Raw genomic sequence first — 20,050 nt, forward strand, 5'->3', positions numbered from 1 at the left:
AGTGGGGGACTCTAGAAGAGGAAGATTGAAGCTGCTCTGTGCAAACTCATTACATACAGCAGGTAAGTATAAAATTTTCTTTTTCTTTTTAAATTCAAGCCTTTAATAACACTTTTAGCCCCGATAGGTAGGGCGAAACGTGTCAGTGAGCGTGGTTTTTGGCAGAGACTCAGACTGAAGACATCTTAATGTCTATACTACAGTGGCTGGCTGGAAGAGTAGTGTTTTCTTGTCTTCATGCATGTACTGTCTTGGGTGGGCTTTTTGTCAGCCTGCATCCCACACTTGAAGTTCACGAGAGCTTGGTCTATGGCTTCAAGCAGCGTTCCAAGTGTGGCATTTAGGTCACTGTGAACATACCCAGTAGATGATTAGAGGCCGCGAGCATGCTACAGGAGACTATGGAGATACTAGAGGTGTGGTTGGACACTGGAAACATGCTGTAGGAGACTGAGTATACATTAAAAGACTGTTAGAGATCACCCCATTACATCACTAAAGATCCGTCCTTACAGTCACCTTAAATAAATTACAGGCACCACTGGATCCATTATAAGATTTCAGAGAAAAAACAATCAGAAAACACTGACACCAAAGGACCACATGCAGCCATAGAGCCATAGGTTGGGCACTGAGGGTCTACACAATGGAAATATGGGTGGGTAAAGGGATGTGCCTTGTCATCCTAACACCCCACCCCATTTCTTGTTGGTGCTATATGGACATACGGAACCTTCTCAAGTTAAATTTTTCCCCACTATATCCTAACCTAAAAAAACAGGAAAATAGCTGGAGTTACAGTAGGCTAGCTTTTAATGGGATAGGTGCTCCAACAGCTCCATGGTTGATAATGATGCCAAGCATAAATTACACAAAAACTTGTGGTTAACTATGCCAAATTTGTTGGTATAATTTATAATGTGGAACAGTCAGATTGCGTAGAACAGACAACTTATAAGCCTAAAGTGGCCATTGGGTACACTTTGATTCTAGAATGGTTTTGTGGCTTGATATCAACCAATCACTATATATCAATATATTGAAATGCCTGTTTGAGCTTTGCTGCCCACCTGGCCTGTGCAACCCATTTAATATCAATATCACTTGTTCAGTTGAGTCCCAAAGTGAGGTCCTCAAAGGAAAATCTGTGTAGTGTTTTAGGACTGACGAACACTCAAAAACATTCCAATCTACGGCATAGTCATCAAGAAAGAGTAGGCCATACCAACACCTGCCTTTGGCACTAGCCAATTTAGGACATGCTCTGTAGAGCGACTCACAATTGCTGGTGGGAATCTTTGAAAAAGTACAGACTCTGGTTCCATGCCCTATACCAGTGATGGCGAACCTTGGCACCCCAGATGTTTTGGAACTACATTACCCATGATGCTCATGCACTCAGCAGTGTAGTTGAGCATCATGGGAAATGTAATTCCAAAACATCTGGGGTGCCAAGGTTCACCATCACTGCCCTATACACTATACATTCAAAGTACATTGGCACTATTTAAATGCTTGCATTAACATGTGAAGAGTACAGTTAATACTACAGCAAAGACATTTTCATTTGTACACTTCCAACTTTGAGGTTACAGTTTGGGGAAGGCCTTCTTCTGTTCCAACATGACTGTACCCGTGTGCACAAAGTCAGCTCTATGAAGACATGGTTTGACGAGTTTGATGTGGAGGGTCTCAAGTGTCTTGTACAGAGCCCTGACCTCAACCCTAGAGAAAACTTTTGGGGTGACTTAAAACACCGATTGCAAGCCAGGCCTTCAGATCCCACATCAGGACCTGACCTCAAAAATGTTGACCAGCTCCATAAAGACATGTTTTTACCAGTTTGGTGTGGAAGGAAGTCGGGGGCCTACACGGGCCCTGACCTCAACCTTACCGAACAACTTTGGAATGAATTGGAACATTGGAACACCAGTTGTGAGCAACGTCTTCTCATCCTACATCAGGACCCGACCTTACAAAAAGTTGGGCAGCTCCATGGTTTGGCAAGTTTGTTGTGGAGGAACTTGAGTGTCCATTGAACCTTTTTTTTTTTTTGGTTAAATGGGCACAAATTCCCGCAGACACACTCCAAATTTTTGTAGAAAGCTTTCCCAAAAGAATGAAAGCTGTTCAAGTCACAAGGGAGTGGTGGAACTTATCTGAACATGGTTTAGGATCAGACCTCATCAACCAGGCATGCCTCTAGCTTGCTGCTTATATGAGCTTGCGCCACTCGCTCCACCTAAATACCCTTGTTGTGCTAGGTAAGGAAGCCTGCTCTGACCTTAATGAAACCACCAATACAGAGCAGGGTGCCATCCTTAAAGAGGCCCTGTCACCAGACCATTTATTTCAAACAAAATGTTCCCATAAGATTGTGTATTTAAAATATTTTAGACATCTACAATTCCTGGAAATGCTTCTGGGTGCCGCCATTTTGGATGTGACCTCAGCAGGCCAAGTTGACTCAGAACCATCACTCATGTCCCCATTCTCCCCCCCCCCGCTAACTACATAAAAGGTTATGTAGGGAGGTTAGGGGTGAAGGAGCTGGGCCAACACAGAGACTAACTAGACAATGCCTCAAAAAGGAGAGGGCTATCAAGTACAAGAAGAGAGTGGACTGAGCTAGAGAATTGACAGGCCATTTTTTATAGCAAGTTCAAAAAGACATTAAAAAGCGAATAAAATAAGAATTACGGAGAGGAAAAATACTGACGCCAAGCATGTAAAGAGCTTGATCGTTCTGTTGCCTGCAATTTTTTTGTGATGGTGAGAGGGACTCTTTAAAATGTAGAACTTTATTTTTTCCCCCAATTTAGGGGAGGGGGGTGCAGATATCAGTGTGACCTCTCGTAAGGCACCTTGTGGCCTCGAACCACCCCCGATTGCGGCACCTGCGGAGCATCTCGAGGCCCTGGCTGGTGAACCAAAGGATTTTTTTTTGTTTTCTTTTATCTCCCTTTCCTAAGCAAGAAGCACTACATGTGGAAATAAATTTCTCTCTTGTTCGGATACACTAATGGGGTAATTATACCTATTTATGTGATGATGCTATGCCGAACATTATGTGTAGAAAATAATCGTTACATATCTTTTCAGCAGCAAGTCCCCCTGAGGAAGACCCCAGTGGGGGTTGAAACGCGGCAACGCTACCTATGCATCATATTTTTTGACTTATAATACACAAAGTCGATATGTAATTACCGCTTGATGATATGTACCCTTTTCTTTCTTTTTTAATAAGTCTTTCCACTGGAGCTCATGTTTATTATCATGTTAAGGGGGCATTTTTTGCTCTATTTTGAATAAATATAATTGTTCTTACATTACCAATTAGTTTTATGCCCTTCTTTTGCTGCCTAAAAACCCCGAATTTGGGGAGCCTTTTCTATTTACTAAATGTAGAACTTAACCCAATCACTAAACTCTCATAAAACGTTTGCATATGAATGACATTTTCAAAAGTAATTTTTTTTTAGGAGGAGATCAGCGGCGCCGAGATAAAACAAAAAAGATGAAAAACACAAAAGACTGTGTTCTATGGAAAAATAATAGCAATTGCTATTGATACACAGTCTTTAGCATAAAAGCCATGCAGGTAGGGATTACCATTCGATATTTGCAGGAGGATGCTTCCCTGTCTTCCACTGGCCTACCAGTAGACCACTGGGGTATTATGGGAAGTGAGCAAGGGGGGGGGGGGGTGGCAGCTCCACCTTATGAGTAGATTGCACTTTGGAACTGCATTGGAGGCACGGGGGGGGGGGGGGGGGTAAAATTAAAAGGCAAGAAGAGCCTGGTGCTGTAACGCTCTCCACCTGCTAGTAAATGAAGGATGAATGGATAGGGAATAGATGGAATAGGAGATGATAGTCCCAAGGCCTTTTATATGGCCTGATTGTTATACTGCACAGCAGATTACAGGCGATGGGGCAAGATGGCTGAATGCAAAAGGCACGGGGTGTACAAATATATTATGGTTTATTGAGATGGATGGATGGATGAAAGGGATGGATAGAGTAGATGTATAGTTGGATGAAGGAGTAGATATAGTAGATGAATTGAAATATGGATGAAAGGGTAAATAGATGGACGGAAGGATGGATAGAGGATAGGTGAAGGGGTGGATAGGTAGATGAAGGGGTGAACAGATGGACAGATAGATGGAAGGAGGGATGGATAGATGTGGATGGATAGATGGATGGATGAAGAGTAGAACGATGGATAGAGGGATGAGAGATGAATGGAGGGATGGATAGATGGATGAAGCTGTGGATAGATGAACGGGTGAATAGATGGACAGAGGAATGGATAGGGATGGATAAAATGATGAGGGATGGTAGGTGGATGAAGGGATGAATAGATGGACAGAGGGATGGATGGATGGATAAAATGATGAGGGATGGATAGGTGGATGAAGGTGTGAATAGATGGACAGAGGGATGGATGGATGGATAAAATGATGAAGGATGGATGGATAAATGAATGGAAGGATAGATAGAAGAATGGATAAAACAAAGAAGGTGAGGATGGAGGGGTGGATGTATGGAGTGATTGAGAGATGGATGAAAGGGTAAATAAATGTACATAGGGATGTATGTATGTGGATGGATATAATGATCAGAGATGGAGGGATGAATAGATGGAGGGATAAAATGATGATGGATAGATGGATGAAGGAGTAGATATATGGATGGAGAGATGAATGGAGATAGATGGAGGGATGAATAGATGGACAGAGGGATGGATGGATACAATGATGAGGGGTGAATAGATGGACAGAGGGATGGATGGATACAATGATGAGGGGTGAATAGATGGACAGAGGGATGGATGGATACAATGATGAGGGATGAATAGATGGACAGAGGGATGGATGGATACAATGATGAGGGGTGAATAGATGGATGGATTGGAGGGGGGGGGGGGGGGAATAGATAGAAGGATGGATAAAACAAAGAAGGTAGGGATGAAGGGATGGATGGATAGGTGGATGAATAGATGCACATAGGGATGTATGTATGTGGATAGAGAAAATGTTGAGGGATGGATGGATGTGAATGGATAAAATGATGAGGGATGGATGGATAGACAGAGGGATGAATGGAATGATAAAGACATGGATGGATTGAGGGATTGATGTGAATGGATAAAGTAAGGGAAGGATGTGAATGGATAAAATGATGAGGGATGGATGGATGAATGGACAGAGGGATAAATGGAATGATAAAGACATGGATGTATAAAATGATGAGGGATGGATGGATGGACGGACAGAGGGATGAATGAAATGATAAAGACGTGGATGTATAAAATGATGAGGGATGGATGGATGGACGGACAGAAGGATGAATGAAATGATAAAGACGTGAATGGATGGATAAAATGATGAGGGATGGACGGACAGGGGGGTGAAATGATAAAGACGTGAATGGATGGATGGATAAAATTATGAGGGACAGATGGATGGACGGACAGAGGGATGAAAGAAATGATAGACATGGATGGATGGATGGATGGATGAAATGATGAGGGATGGATGGACAGAGGGATGGATAAAATGATGAGGGATGGATGGACAGAGGGATGGATAAAATGATGAGGGATGGATGGACAGAGGGATGGATAAAATGATGAGGGATGGATGGACAGAGGGATGAATGAAATAATAGAGATGGATGGATGGATGGAGGGATGGAGGGATGTGTGGACAGAGGGATGAATGAAATGATAGATGTGGATGGAGGGATGGATAGATCAAATGATAGGGGATGGAGGGATGGGTGGATCAATGTGAATGGATAAAAATGATGAGGCATGGACAGACAGAGGGGTGAATGAAATGATAGACATGGATGGAGGGATGGACGGACAGAGGGATGAATGAAATGATAGACATGGATGGAGGGATGGATGGATGGATGGACGGACAGAGGGACGAATGAAATGATAGACATGAATGGATGGATGGATGGACGGACGGACAGAGGGATGAGTGAAATGATAGACATGGATGGAGGGATGGATGGACGGACAGATGGATGAGTGAAATGATAGACATGGATGGAGGGATGGATGGACGGACAGAGGCCCGAATGAAATGATAGACATGGATGGAGGGATGGATGGACGGACAGAGGGACGAATGAAATTATAGACATGGATGGAGGGATGGATGGACGGACAGAGGGATGAATGAAATGATAGACATGGATGGATGGATGGATGGATGGACAAGTGAAATGATAGACATGGATGGATGGATGGAGGAGTGAAATGATAGACATGGATGGATGGATGGATGGACGGACGGAGGGACGAGTGAAATGATAGACATGGATGGAGGGATGGACAGACGGACAGAGGGCTGAATGAAATGATAGACATGGATGGAGGGATGGATGGACGGACGGACGGACGAGTGAAATGATAGACATGGATGGATGGATGGATGGATGGACGGACGGAGGGACGAGTGAAATGATAGACATGGATGGATGGATGGATGGACGGACAGATGGATGAGTGAAATGATAGACATGGATGGATGGATGGATGGATGGTTGGAGGAGTGAAATGATAGACATGGATGTATGGATGGATGGACGGACGGAGGGACGAGTGAAATGATAGACATGGATGGATGGATGGATGGATGGACGGACGGACGAGTGAAATGATAGACATGGATGGATGTATGGATGGATGGACGGACGGAGGGACGAGTGAAATGATAGACATGGATGGATGGATGGATGGACGGACAGATGGATGAGTGAAATGATAGACATGGATGGATGGATGGATGGATGGTTGGAGGAGTGAAATGATAGACATGGATGTATGGATGGATGGACGGACGGAGGGACGAGTGAAATGATAGACATGGATGGATGGATGGATGGACGGACGGACGGACGAGTGAAATGATAGACATGGATGGATGGATGGATGGACGGACGGAGGGACGAGTGAAATGATAGACATGGATGGATGGATGGATGGACGGACAGATGGATGAGTGAAATGATAGACATGGATGGATGGATGGATGGATGGTTGGAGGAGTGAAATGATAGACATGGATGGATGGACGGACGGAGGGACGAGTGAAATGATAGACATGGATGGATGGATGGATGGATGGACGGACGGACGAGTGAAATGATAGACATGGATGGATGGATGGATGGATGGACGGACGGAGGGACGAGTGAAATGATAGACATGGATGGATGGATGGATGGATGGATGGACGGACGGAGGGACGAGTGAAATGATAGACATGGATGGATGGATGGATGGATGGACGGACGGAGGGACGAGTGAAATGATAGACATGGATGGATGGATGGATGGATGGACGGACGGAGGGACGAGTGAAATGATAGACATGGATGGATGGATGGATGGATGGACGGACGGAGGGACGAGTGAAATGATAGACATGGATGGATGGATGGATGGATGATTTTTCTAAGCTTGTCCTCCCTTTCCCATAATGCCAGATGCAGCTTTTGTATCGGAGGACAGGGAATGCGGCTGACAAGGCTGGGAAGCTGATTGTATTATAAAGTCACCAGCCATAAGCCACCCTCCCAGGGACCTGAGAAAGGGCCATCCAGGTGTCAGTTTGGCTTCCATAGAACAGAAGATGGGGGAGGCTGAAGTGGAGCGTCCAGAAAAAAAAAAAAAGAGCTGCGATGGAAGACAAAGGGTCCAATGGCGGGCAGGCAGTGCGAGGCGTAGAGAGCAGGCGCATTGTGTAGCCGGAGCCAAGGGGCACAGATAAGTGGAGCAGCGGGTTAAAGTGAAGAGAGATTAAGAGAAGAGGGAAGAGAAGGGAAGCCAGATGGTGCTAGCCTGCAACCAGGGCCCGGCAGCAATTCCCACACACAGATTTACCGCCGGCGCTGGGGCCGAGGCCTGGGAGAGGCGCACTCTATTTGTGTGCTGCAATTACCTTATTATTACAAGGTGCTGCCATGTCACTTCAGAGGAGGAATGCCGCACAATTTAATGACGGGGATCATGAATATTCATGGCGACACGTCTGCAGATCTATCACAATCTTCCACATACACTCACACAGATTATCCATAAGAGTTACATAATAGCCAAGGTTGAACAAAGACAATAGTCCACCCAGTTCAACCTGTGTAGGTAGGTGTACCTGTGTCAGTGTCTATATTCAATTCCCATATCTCTGTATGATGTGTTCTTTAAGATGCACATCCAAGAATCTTAAAAAAAAAAAAAAAAAAATCCATACTCCCCTCAGCCACCACCGATTGTGGAAGAGAGTTCCACATCCGCATTGCCCCGACAGTGAAAACCCCTCTGCGCAGTTTAAGGTTAAACCGCTTCTCCTCCAATCTCATTGTGTGCCCCCCCCCCCCCCCCCGTGTACTCCTACACTCCCCGAGACTGAATAGCTTTTTTCCTACTCTGGAAACACCATTGAGATATTTGTAAAATCGCCATCATGTCCCCTTCTTAAGCATCTCTTCTCCAGCGAGAATACTTTTAGGGCGTGTAGTCGCTCCTCGTAATTGAGGAACGACTCGTAATTGGAGGTCGGAGGAGGGAAGGGATAAAGAGGCACAAGGGCCGACTTCACACTTTACAGGCAAGATGGACAATAGTATAGTAAAAAAATATATATATATAATTTTATTAACAGTGAATCATAGCAAACAGGTTAAGTAGAAAACAATTAAAAACATACGATAGACATATGATAGTTGTAAATATCTAGTGTAAACAAGAGGGTTGACGCCAAATGAACAGCAGTGAGCCCCTGTGCGTCAACACGTTTCGCCATTTTGCTTCGTCAGGACACACTTGGGAGGGGTAGTTGAAAGGAACAGGTCTCGCTTGTCAACATGAAGTTGTCTCCACATGGAGAACTGTGGACTGTTCGTTCCCGGAGGGAGGGGGGAGGGAGAAAGACGCTGAACCTCACGCTACCATGGCCTGTTTAAATATACCTGTGGAGTGTATATAGCCATACTTACTGTGGGCAGATGTAGGAGCGTCCAATATATCCAGCTTCAAAAGGAACATATATTTATATATTTGTCCATATGGATTACTGTTGAAGCCCCTGTTGTTGTGGACCGAGAACAGGTGGAAAGGTGGTGTTTGCGCTACCCTTTCCTCTTCTACCATTCTCCTCCTTTTAATGATCTGGATACCCACGGTAGTGGTAAGTGGTATCTCTCCTTCCTTCCCCCCCGGTGAACCATATGAGTTTATATTCATACTTGTATATCTCTACGCCAGGGATCATGAAGTTGTCTGGAGAGCTCCCAGATGATCACCATGTAAAAAACAGGAGGCAGCTTCTTACTAGTGCCAGCTACCGTGCATAGGGCTGATGGCATAGAGCATGGGTCTCCAAACTACGACCCTCCAGTTGTTCAGGAACTACAATTCCCATCATGCCTAGTCATGTCTGTGAATGTCAGATTTTTTTCAATACCTCATGGGACGTGAAGTTCCGCAACAGCTGGAGGGCCGTAGTTTGGAGATCCCTGGTGTAGAGCATGGGTCTTCAAACTATGGCCCTCCAGTTGTTCAGGAACTACAATTCCCATCATGCCTAGTCATGTCTGTGAATGTCAGATTTTTTTCAATGCCTCATGGGACGTGAAGTTCCGCAACAGCTGGAGGGCCGTAGTTTGGAGATCCCTGGTGTAGAGCATGGGTCTTCAAACTATGGCTCTCCAGTTGTTCAGGAACTACAATTCCCATCATGCCTAGTCTTGTCTGTGAAAGGGCAGATTTTTTTTTCAATGCCTCATGGGACGTGAAGTTCCGCAACAGCTGGAGGGCCGTAGTTTGGAGGTCCCTGGCGTAGAGTAGGGGTCTTCAAACTATGGCCCTCCAGTTGTTAAGGAACTACAATTCCCATCATGCCTAGTCTTGTCTGTGAATGGCAGAGTTTTACAATGGGACGTGAAGTTCCGCAACAGCTGGAGGGCCGTAGTTTGGAGATCCCTGGTGTAGAGCATGGGTCTTCAAACTATGGCCCTCCAGTTGTTAAGGAACTACAATTCCCATCATGCCTAGTCATGTCTGTGAATGTCAGATTTTTCTTAATGCCTCGTGGGATGTGTAGTTTCGCAACAGCTGGAGGGCCGTAGTTTGGAGGTCCCTGGCGTATATACAAGTATGAATATAAACTCATATGGTTCACCGGGGGGGGGGGGGGGAGGAAGGAGAGATATGTGGGTATCCAGATCATTAAAAAGGAGGAGAATGGTAGAAGAGGAAAGGGTAGAGCAAACACCACCTTTCCACCTGTTCTCAGTCCACAACAACAGGGGCTTCAACAGTGATCCATATGGACAAATATATGTTCCTTTGAAGCTGGATATATTGGACGCTCTTGCATCTGCCCACAGTAAGTATGATTATATACACTCCATAGGTATATTTAAACAGGCCGTGGTAGCGTGAGGTTCAGTGTCTCCCCCCCCCCCCCCCGGGAACGAACAGTCCACAGTTCTCCATGTGGAGACAACATCATGTTGACAAGCGAGACCTGTTCCTTTCAACTACCCCCAAGAGTGTCCTGACGAAGCAAAATAGCGAAACACGTTGACACACAGGTGCTCACTGCCGTTCATTTGGTGTCAACCCTCGTTTACACTAGATATTTACAACTATCACATGTCTATCGTATGTTTTTAATTCTTTTCTAGTTGACCTGTTTGATATGATTCATTGTTAATAAAATATATATTTTTTACTATACTACTGTCCATCTTGCCTATAAAGTCTGAATTAGGGCCTGGCTATTGCTCAGTAATCCATATGAACAAATATATGTTCCTTTTGAAGCTGGATATATTGGACGCTCCTACATCTGCCCACAGTAAGTATGGCTATATACACTCCATAGGTATATTTAAACAGGCCGTCGTAGCGTGAGGTTCAGTGTCTCCCCCCCGGGAACGAACAGTCCATAGTTCTCTATGTGGAGACAACATGTTGACAAGCGAGACCTGTTCCTTTCAACTACCCCCCAAGTGTGTCCTGACGAAGCAAAATAGCGAAACACGTTGATGCTCCAGCACATCCCTCCTGAGGACCGGTGACCAGAACTGGATGGAATATTCTAGATGTGGCCGGATCAGAATTTCATAAAAATAGCAGGATTATAGTTTTATCCCTGGAGTATATCCTACTTTTTTTTTATGCATGCTAAAATTCTGCCGGCTTTGGTAGCTGCAGCTTGACATTGCATGCTATTGCTCAGAACTGTCATCTCCTAGGAACCCCAGGTCCTCCTTCCTCTTGGATTCCTCCAGACGTTGGGGGGCAACGCAGTAGTTTGCATTTATGTTTTTGCCCCAAGTGCCATACCCTACATTTCTCCACATTAAACCTCATTTGCCATGTAGTTGCCCATTCCATTATTTTGTTCGGTCTTTGTGTTAAAATTTCTATATCCCAACGTGAAGTGAATTTTATTGAAATGTTATGTGATAGACCAACACAAAGTGTCACATAATTGTAACGTAGAAGGAAAATGATAAAATGGTTTTCAATATTTTGTACAAATAAATATGTGAAAAGTAAGGGGGTGCATTTGTATTCAGCCCCTTTTACTCTGATACCCCTAACTAAAATCTAGTGGAACCAATTGCCTTCAGAAGTCGCCTAATTAGTAAATAGAGTCCACCTATATGTAATTCAATCTCAGTATAAATACAGCTGTTCTGTGAAGCCCTCAGAGGCTTGTTAGAGAACCTTCATGAACAAACAACATCATGAAGGTCAAGGATATGGTTGCCACCTCTTCCCTTTAAACCCGAACACATATTAATTACACAGGTTCTGAGGCCGATTAAGGTGGTAATTAAACTCACTTGGTGCTTTATCTGCATTTAATTAGCCTCAGAACCCGTGTAATTCATATGTGTTCGGGTTTAAAGGGATGAGGTGGCAACTCTAGTCAGGGATAAAGTTGTGGAGAATTTTAAAGCAGGGTTAAGTTATAAAAAAAAAATCTCAAGCTTTGAACATCTCACGGAGCTCTGTTCAATCCATCATTCGAAAATGGAAAGCGTATAGCACAACTACAAACCTACCAAGACATGGCCGTCCATCTAAACTGACCGGGCCGGGCAAGGAGAGCATTCATCAGAGAAGCAGCCAAGAGGTCCATGGTAACTCTGGTGGAGCTGTAGAGCAGGGGTTCATCAACCCCCGGTCCCCGGCCCACTACCGGGCCGTGGCCCTTCTGCAGGTGGGCCGCGGGTGCGGGCGGCCGCAAGACACATGCTGGGCTACCGGCATGAGAGCGCTGGGTGGATGGAAGAAGCGAGCGGACGGGCAAGCAGAGATGATATCATCTCTCTCCGCCCCCTCTGCATCACCGCTCTTCCGCCCTCAAAGCCAGTCTGTGTCGGAGGTGCAGCGGGGAGCAGAGAGATGACATCATCTCATACTGCCTGCCCCTCATCGCCACTCTCCTACGGCTCCTACGGTGTGTGAAAACTTAGGATTCCTTGTTCAGCGGCGCAGATTGCCTGCCCCCCCCCCCCCCCCAGACAGCTAATCAGGGATGGCAGAAGGGTGGAGCCAGAGACAGAGCCGAAGGAGTCCCGGACCCTCCCTCTGCCAGATGAGACCAGTTGCAGCATGAGGAGAGAGACACCCTACAATATCCAGAGGGGCGATCCCACAGAGATGGGACGTCATCAGTGACAGGTGAGCTGTGTGTGGGAGTACAGGTGAGGTTTGCTGGGACTTGTAGTTCACCCCCTCAGCTGTCTGCCTGACATACCACAAGGGGCGCTCCACTCACTCCGCATCTGGTGACAGGCAACGTGGCAGGTGGCAATCCACATCTTGTGACAGGCAGTGTGGCAGGTGATGTGGCAAGTGACAGTCCGCTTCTGGCGACAGGCAGCGTGGCAAGTGACTATGCATATCTAGTAGCAGGCGACAGTGGTAAGTGACACACACAGGGCTCCCACTGATTCTACAGTATGGCGAGTTGAACTATCTAATTTATTACTGCAATGTAATAATAGAAATAATGCGCTTCAACCAACCCGACACCATATCAAGCATGGTGCCGTGATGATTGAATCACTAACACCAGCCATTGCCCGTGAAAAATCGTGCCCCCCCCCCCGGTCCTTGGCACAATTTTCATCCACACAGCCGGTCCCCAGTGCCAAAAAGGTTGGGGACCACTGCTGCAGAGATCCACAGCTCAGGGGGGGGAATCTGTCCACAGGACAACTATTAGTCGTGCTCTCCACAAATCTGCCCTTTAAGGAAGAGAGTGGCAAGAAGAAAGACATTGTTGAAGGAAATCCATAAAAAGTCCTGTTGAGTTTGCGAGAAGCCATGTGGAGGACACAGCAAACATGTAGAAGGTGCTCTGGTCAGATGAGACCAAAATTTAACTTTTTGGCCTAAAAACAAAACGCTATGTGTGGTGGAAAACGAACACTACACATCATCCTGAACACACCATCCCCACTGTGAAACATGGTGGTGGCAGCATCATGTGGTGGGGATGCTTTTCTTCAGCAGGGACAGGGAAGCTGGTCAGAATTGATGGGAAGATGGATGGAGCCAAATACAGGGCAATCTTATGCCGCACACATGAGACCGGACTTTCCGTCAGAATAAAACTGACGATCTTTCCGACTGAGTTCCGACCGAACGGACTTGCCTACACACGGTCACACCAAAGTCCGTTCGTTTTGAACACTATGACGTATGACGGGACTAGAAAGGGAAGTTCAATAGCCAGTAGCCAATAGCTGCCCTTGCGTCGTATGTGGTCCGTCGGAATAGCATACAGACGAACTGTTATCCCGACAGGAATTGATTCCGTCTGAAAGATTTAAAACATGTTCTATTACTAGGTCCGTCAGAATTTTTGAAGAAAAAAAACATCTGATGAAGCCCACACATGATCGGAATATCCGATGAAATGATTCCGTCTGACCTTTTCTGCCAGAAAGTCGGGTCGTGTGTACACGGCAGAGGAAAAACCTGTTGGGGTCTGCAAAAGGCTGGGGGGCGGGGCTTCACCTTCCAGCAGGACAACGACCCTAAACATACAGCCAGAGCTACAATGGAATGGTTTAGATCAAAGCATATCCATGTGCTAGAATGGCCCAGTCAAAGTCCAGACCTAAATCACATTGAGAATCTGTGGCAAGACTTGAAAATTGCTGTTCACAGACGTGTCACCATATTATTACATATCATGCTACAAAAGACTGTTAGAGACTGCAGACATACTACAGTAGATTGTTCAAGACTGCAGACATTGTGGGGAAAATTAATTATTTTGTCCCTTGCAGATTTTGTAAGTTTGCCCTCTTACAGAGAAATGAGGGATCTATAATTTTTTTTTACCATAGGTGTATTTTAAATGCTGGAGACAGAATATCAACCAAAAATCACACAGAAGAAACAAAAAAAAGTGAAGGATTTTAACGGTTGCCATTTATAGCCTCAATAGAGAAGCGCTACAACCATATAAAAATGATACAAAAGTTTATTTCATATCAGCATAAAACACCATAAAAACCATATACAAATTACATAGCGTTATCCTGTTTGCATTTCCCATCTGGCTAAGTATAGCACTCCGTGTGAAGAGGAACCTGTACCAAACTGCCCAATCAACTTTTTTGAAGAACTAAGTGAAGGTTTTCACATGGAGGGCCAGGTGCAGGGGTCTGCATATTATCAGAGATATGGGTCACTACGCGTTTCGCCAGAAGACTTCATCAGGGAATCCTATTAAACGTATGCATTTGAAGGTTTAAGCCAGAGTGGGAAGCCGCCCGGGACGTGGATGTGGTAAAGTGCGGGGGCTGGTGGGCTTGCGAGCAGGTAAGCAGGGCTGGTGGGGGGAGGAGGGGTGGGTTGGGGCTTCGTTTGTTGCCCCCCCCCCCCCCAAAAAAAAAATTAAACACCAGCTGCCACTGCTGAAGATGGGTCGTGGATGGGTCTTCCAGCAAGACAATGACCTAAAACATACCGCCAAGCAGGGCAGGACTTAGGGTGCTGGAGGCCCCTGGGCTTGAGTCACTTTCGGGCCCTACCTTCTATACATTACTTTAAATAGCACAAAATGATACATACACAAGCTATGTATTAGACAGGGCTGGACTGGGACAAAAATTTGGCCCTGGACTTCATCCAGACCGGCCCACTTTAATTTTGCAAACACGCAAAAAACAATATATAAACTGTACGCAATTGCACAAAAAAGCCCCCAGAGAGCCCCCCTTAAATCAGAGTCCCCAGAGAGCCTTCCCCTTACATCAGGGTCCCCAGAGAGCCCCTCTTACATCAGAGTCCCCAGAGATCATCCGCCTTACATCAGGGTCCCTATAGAGCCAACCCCTTATATCCGGGTCCCCACAGAGCCCCCCCCTTACATCCGGGTCCACAGAGAGCCCCTCCTTACATCAGGGTCACCAGAAAGAGGACAGGTAGTGGGCCGGGACCCTGTGGTTGAGGACTCCTGGACTGACTCGAGGCTATGGGCCCCAGATTCCAGGCTATAGCCCTAAAAGTCCCCCCCAGCGATGCCACTGGCTGTCACTGAAACCGGCCCACTGAGCCATCGGCCCACCGGGAAACTCCCTATAGTCCCTATGGCCAGTACATGCCTGGTATTAGAGCTACACAATTCAGGATAAACTGAGAATAAAAATAGAGATCACAATTCTGAACAAACAACTAAACAAAATTACATAATTTATGTTAATTTCTGAAGTCTATTAAAAATGTTAAATTAATCTGAATAAAAAAAAAAAAAATGGGTATGAATGAATGATTTAATTCCTCAATCAAATGCACTTGTTTCATAGATGAATCAGCATTTTTGGCACTGATGACAGGTGGCACTGATGACACTGATAACAGATGGAGCGTGACACTGACAGGTGGTACTGATGACAGATGGCACTGTTGACTCGTGATGGCACTTATACGTGGCACTGATGACAGATGGCACTTATACGTGGCACTGGGGACAGATCGCACTAGGGACAGGTGGCACTGTGAGCACTTTATTCCTCCCCCTTTTTTTTTTTACCTTGACGCTGCGGCCGTTCACTCTCCCTCTCACACGTGGTCTCTGTGTGAGGAGGGAGAGCCAGCGATGAGAGATGATCTCATTTGTTTACATATGAGATCACCTCTCATTGGACACACAGATCGCGCTGTAAACGGCCTCTGTGATTGGCCATTTACAGCGACAAGGGACACGGCCAACACAGAACTTCCCAAATGCGCACTCGCAGGAGCACGCAGTGCGGAAGTAAACAGGAGGACGTCCAGGGACAGCCTCCTGGCAATTGGCGTCCACGCTGTAGCCGTCTTTCGGCTATAGCACAGACGCCTAGTGGTACTTAAAATGGAAACAGGCGGGGCCCCCTATTGGGCGGGGCCCATGGGCTTGAGCCCAGTCAAACCCTATGGTAAGTCCGGCCCTGCCGCCAAGGCAACAAAGGAGTGGCTCAAGAAGAAGCACATGAGGTCATGGAGTGGCCTAGTCAGTCTCAGAAAATTTATGGAGGGACCTGAAATGTCGAGTTGCCAAGAGACAGCCAAGAAACCTTAAGGAATCGGAAAAGATCTCTAAAGAAGAGTGTGGACCAAAATCCCTCCTGAGATGTGTGCAAACCTGGTCACCAACTACAAGAAACGTCTGACCTCTGTGCTTCCCAACAAGGGTTTCTCTACCAAGTCAGAAACTGCAGACATAGTTCAGGAGATGGCCAGAGACTGCAGTCGTGCTACAGGAGATGGCCAGAGACTGCAGTCGTGCTACAGGAGATGGCCAGAGACTGCAGTCGTGCTACAGGAGATGGCCAGAGACTGCAGTCGTGCTACAGGAGATGGCCAGAGACTGCAGTCGTGCTACAGGAGATGGCCAGAGACTGCAGTCGTGCTACAGGAGATGGCCAGAGACTGCAGTCGTGCTACAGGAGATGGCCAGAGACTGCAGTCATGCTACAGGAGATGGCCAGAGACTGCAGTCGCGCTACAGGAGATGGCCAGAGACTGCAGTCGTGCTACAGGAGATGGCCAGAGACTGCAGACATGCTATAGACTAGGTCAAGGACTGGAAATATGCTGTATGGTAATAATGAGGCTTTCCATTACTATCCAATTACAGACCAGTGATCACACTTACACTACTAACTGTTGAGGTCCAAGAATGGTAGGACAAGCGCCAATGGGTAGTATGTAGCCCCTTGCTGGTGGGTGGCCATCAGAGTTTCAGGATGTCCATCAATCCATGATCTATATAGCCTTCTACAGCCATCTTTTCATCCATATAGCCAACTAGTACTACAAGTAATACGTTGGTATGAGAAGTTTTGAAGTTAAGTGAAGTAGGAAGACACAGAGGAGAGTTAGATAGAGGAAGAAGCAGAGTCCTTCATCAGAGCAGAGTTCATCAGATATTACCTCTTCTCATACTGTAAGCCCTTGTACACACGGTCGGAGATTCCGACCGAATGTGTCCGATCGGACCGTTTTGTCGGATATTACGATGGTGTGTGGTCTCCATCGGACTGTTTCCGTCGGAGTATCCGACGGACCAAGTTTTCCAACTTGTTGGTAAAATTTTCCGACAAAATGCTCCGATCGGACATACTTCGATCATGTGTAGAGAATTCCGATCGGACAAAGTGCCACGCATGCTCAGATCAAATTCCTACATCAAAGCTATTGGCTACTAGCCTGAACGTAGTCCCGTCATAACGAAATAACGCCATCACGTTCTGAACGATCAGATTTTCCGACAACTTTGTCCGACCGTGTGTGTGCAACAGTTTCGGACAAAATCCGACGGATTTGGTTGTCGGAATGTCCGACCGTGTATACAAGGGCTTAGAGATAAAAATTTATAAAATATTATTTCAATTTTCAGGACAACATTTACATCTCTCTTCCCATGTGCCGGAGATTCCTGACAAGCTGCGACCCGAGAAGAAGAAATAGAGATGGTTCTTGGCACGGCGCGCCAAACTGACTCTGAGCCAGAAGTCTTCTATTAAGTCGGCTACGTACAATGAGGCGTTATGCATCGGGCCAAGCAGGGGAGCTGTTTATTTTTGTTTTCTTAATCAGTGTATACAATTCCCCCGCTATGCTCTGTGCCCGCCGCTTGAATGCCCCACAAGACCCCTTCAATTCCTGCATTGAGATCGCCATAGCTGGTGACCACGCTAAGATTCCGTGAACCAATGAAAAGATGGATGTCACTTGTGTACATGGAATACGATTAAACAACTGCCCATAATAAAAGGGAATTCTGCTTTTTGATCGAGATTTACTCTGAAACTATAGGAAGGAAGGAAGGAAGGAAGGAAGGAAGGAAGGAAGGAAGGAAGGAAGGAAGGAAGGAGACATCTTTGTTCAGGCATCATCCAGGGTCACCAGGTCTGAAGGTCTACTTACTTGGCGGAGATGCCTGCTCAAAAGATGACAAAATACTATAAATCCCAGTGCCTGTTCAGTTCTTGGCTGTGTTCACAAAATGTCTTGCACAGATCAGCTTCTGCAGAAGCTTTTCACCTTGTGACTTGCTACAAAGTTACAATGTACAGTTAGAGTGATCATTGGGGTAAAGAAACCTGAGGAATGGTTCCTAATAATAGCTTCATCTGCTTCTCTTTCCAGTTTTCATCTCCTGATCTACTAAAAAAGTTACAATCTTTCAGTCTAATCGCTGGCGGGAGAAGAGACTTAGGAAATGCTTCCTCCTGCCTGCAGCAGACCGATGACATCATCTCAGCCTAAACCAGGGGTGTCCGAATCAATTTCATTGTGGGTCACATCAGCATTATGGTTGCCCTCAAAGGGCTGGTTGTATCTGTAAGACTAGATGTCCAGAGCATCCAACTCCCACTTACAACAGATGTCAAGAGCCCCCCCAACCATCAAAAGTCAAGAGTCCCCCACCCTCCCTTACATTGCAGTGGCTCCCTCTGACCTTGTGCTGCTGCCGTGATGAAGAAGCTGGGAAGCAGAAAATTCAGGGTCTGGAGGAAAACCAGAGGAGGGCTGGAGTCAGCTACCGGAGTCTGCTGAATGCTGAGACCAGGGGAAGTGGAGACGAGGGGGTGCTGTGGCTGCACAGAGAGGTGCAGGATCTAGAGGAGTTCTGTCCTCTCTGCTGCCAACTGGCCGAGACAAGGAGGGAGCTGCAGGAGAGGGGTGAGGGCCACATTAAATTACCTAGCAGCCCGGATTCAACCTGTGGGCCTTGTGTTCGACATATGGGGCCTAGACAAAGTCACTTGACTGGAGCTCAAGGATGGCTTTTAAATGATAAAATTGAGCATTTATAGAAACATTATTGGCCCTGTGATACATCAAGAAAAAAGGGAAAGCAGATGGAAGGAGATAAGTGGTGTGCTCCTGTCCTCTGTTGACTGCAATTTTTTTTCCGTAGGGTACTCGTGAGCCTCCGGGATGAAATCAGGCAGATTCCATTCTTCAGGGGACCTACCAAAGCAAGGTCTGCCTCTGTAGGTGGGGCTTTCCCAAAAGGAAGATCCCGTGAATGAGAAGAACCTGACCATAAGGCCACATGTTGACGCCAAGACTTTTGGGGCAAGGTCAAGGACCTACACTGTATCCAGTCTTCACCCTCTTGACCAAGGCCAAGGATCTACACTCTATCCAGCCTGCACCCTCCTTGACCAAGGTCAAGGACCTACACTCTATCCAGCCTGCGCCCTCCTTGACCAAGGTCAAGGACCTACACTCTATCCAGCCTGCGCCCTCCTTGACCAAGGTCAAGGACCTACACTCTATCCAGCCTGCGCCCTCCTTGACCAAGGTCAAGGACCTACACTCTATCCAGCCTGCGCCCTCCTTGACCAAGGTCAAGGACCTACACTCTATCCAGCCTGCGCCCTCCTTGACCAAGGTCAAGGACCTACACTCTATCCAGCCTGCACCCTCCTTGACCAAGGTCAAGGACCTACACTTTATCCAGCCTGCACCCTCCTTGACCAAGGTCAAGGAC

Source organism: Lithobates pipiens, unplaced genomic scaffold, assembly GCF_037356315.1.
Source record: "Lithobates pipiens isolate NorthernLeopardFrog02 unplaced genomic scaffold, aLitPip1_a1.2 Scaffold_30, whole genome shotgun sequence".
Lineage (NCBI taxonomy): Eukaryota > Metazoa > Chordata > Amphibia > Anura > Ranidae > Lithobates > Lithobates pipiens.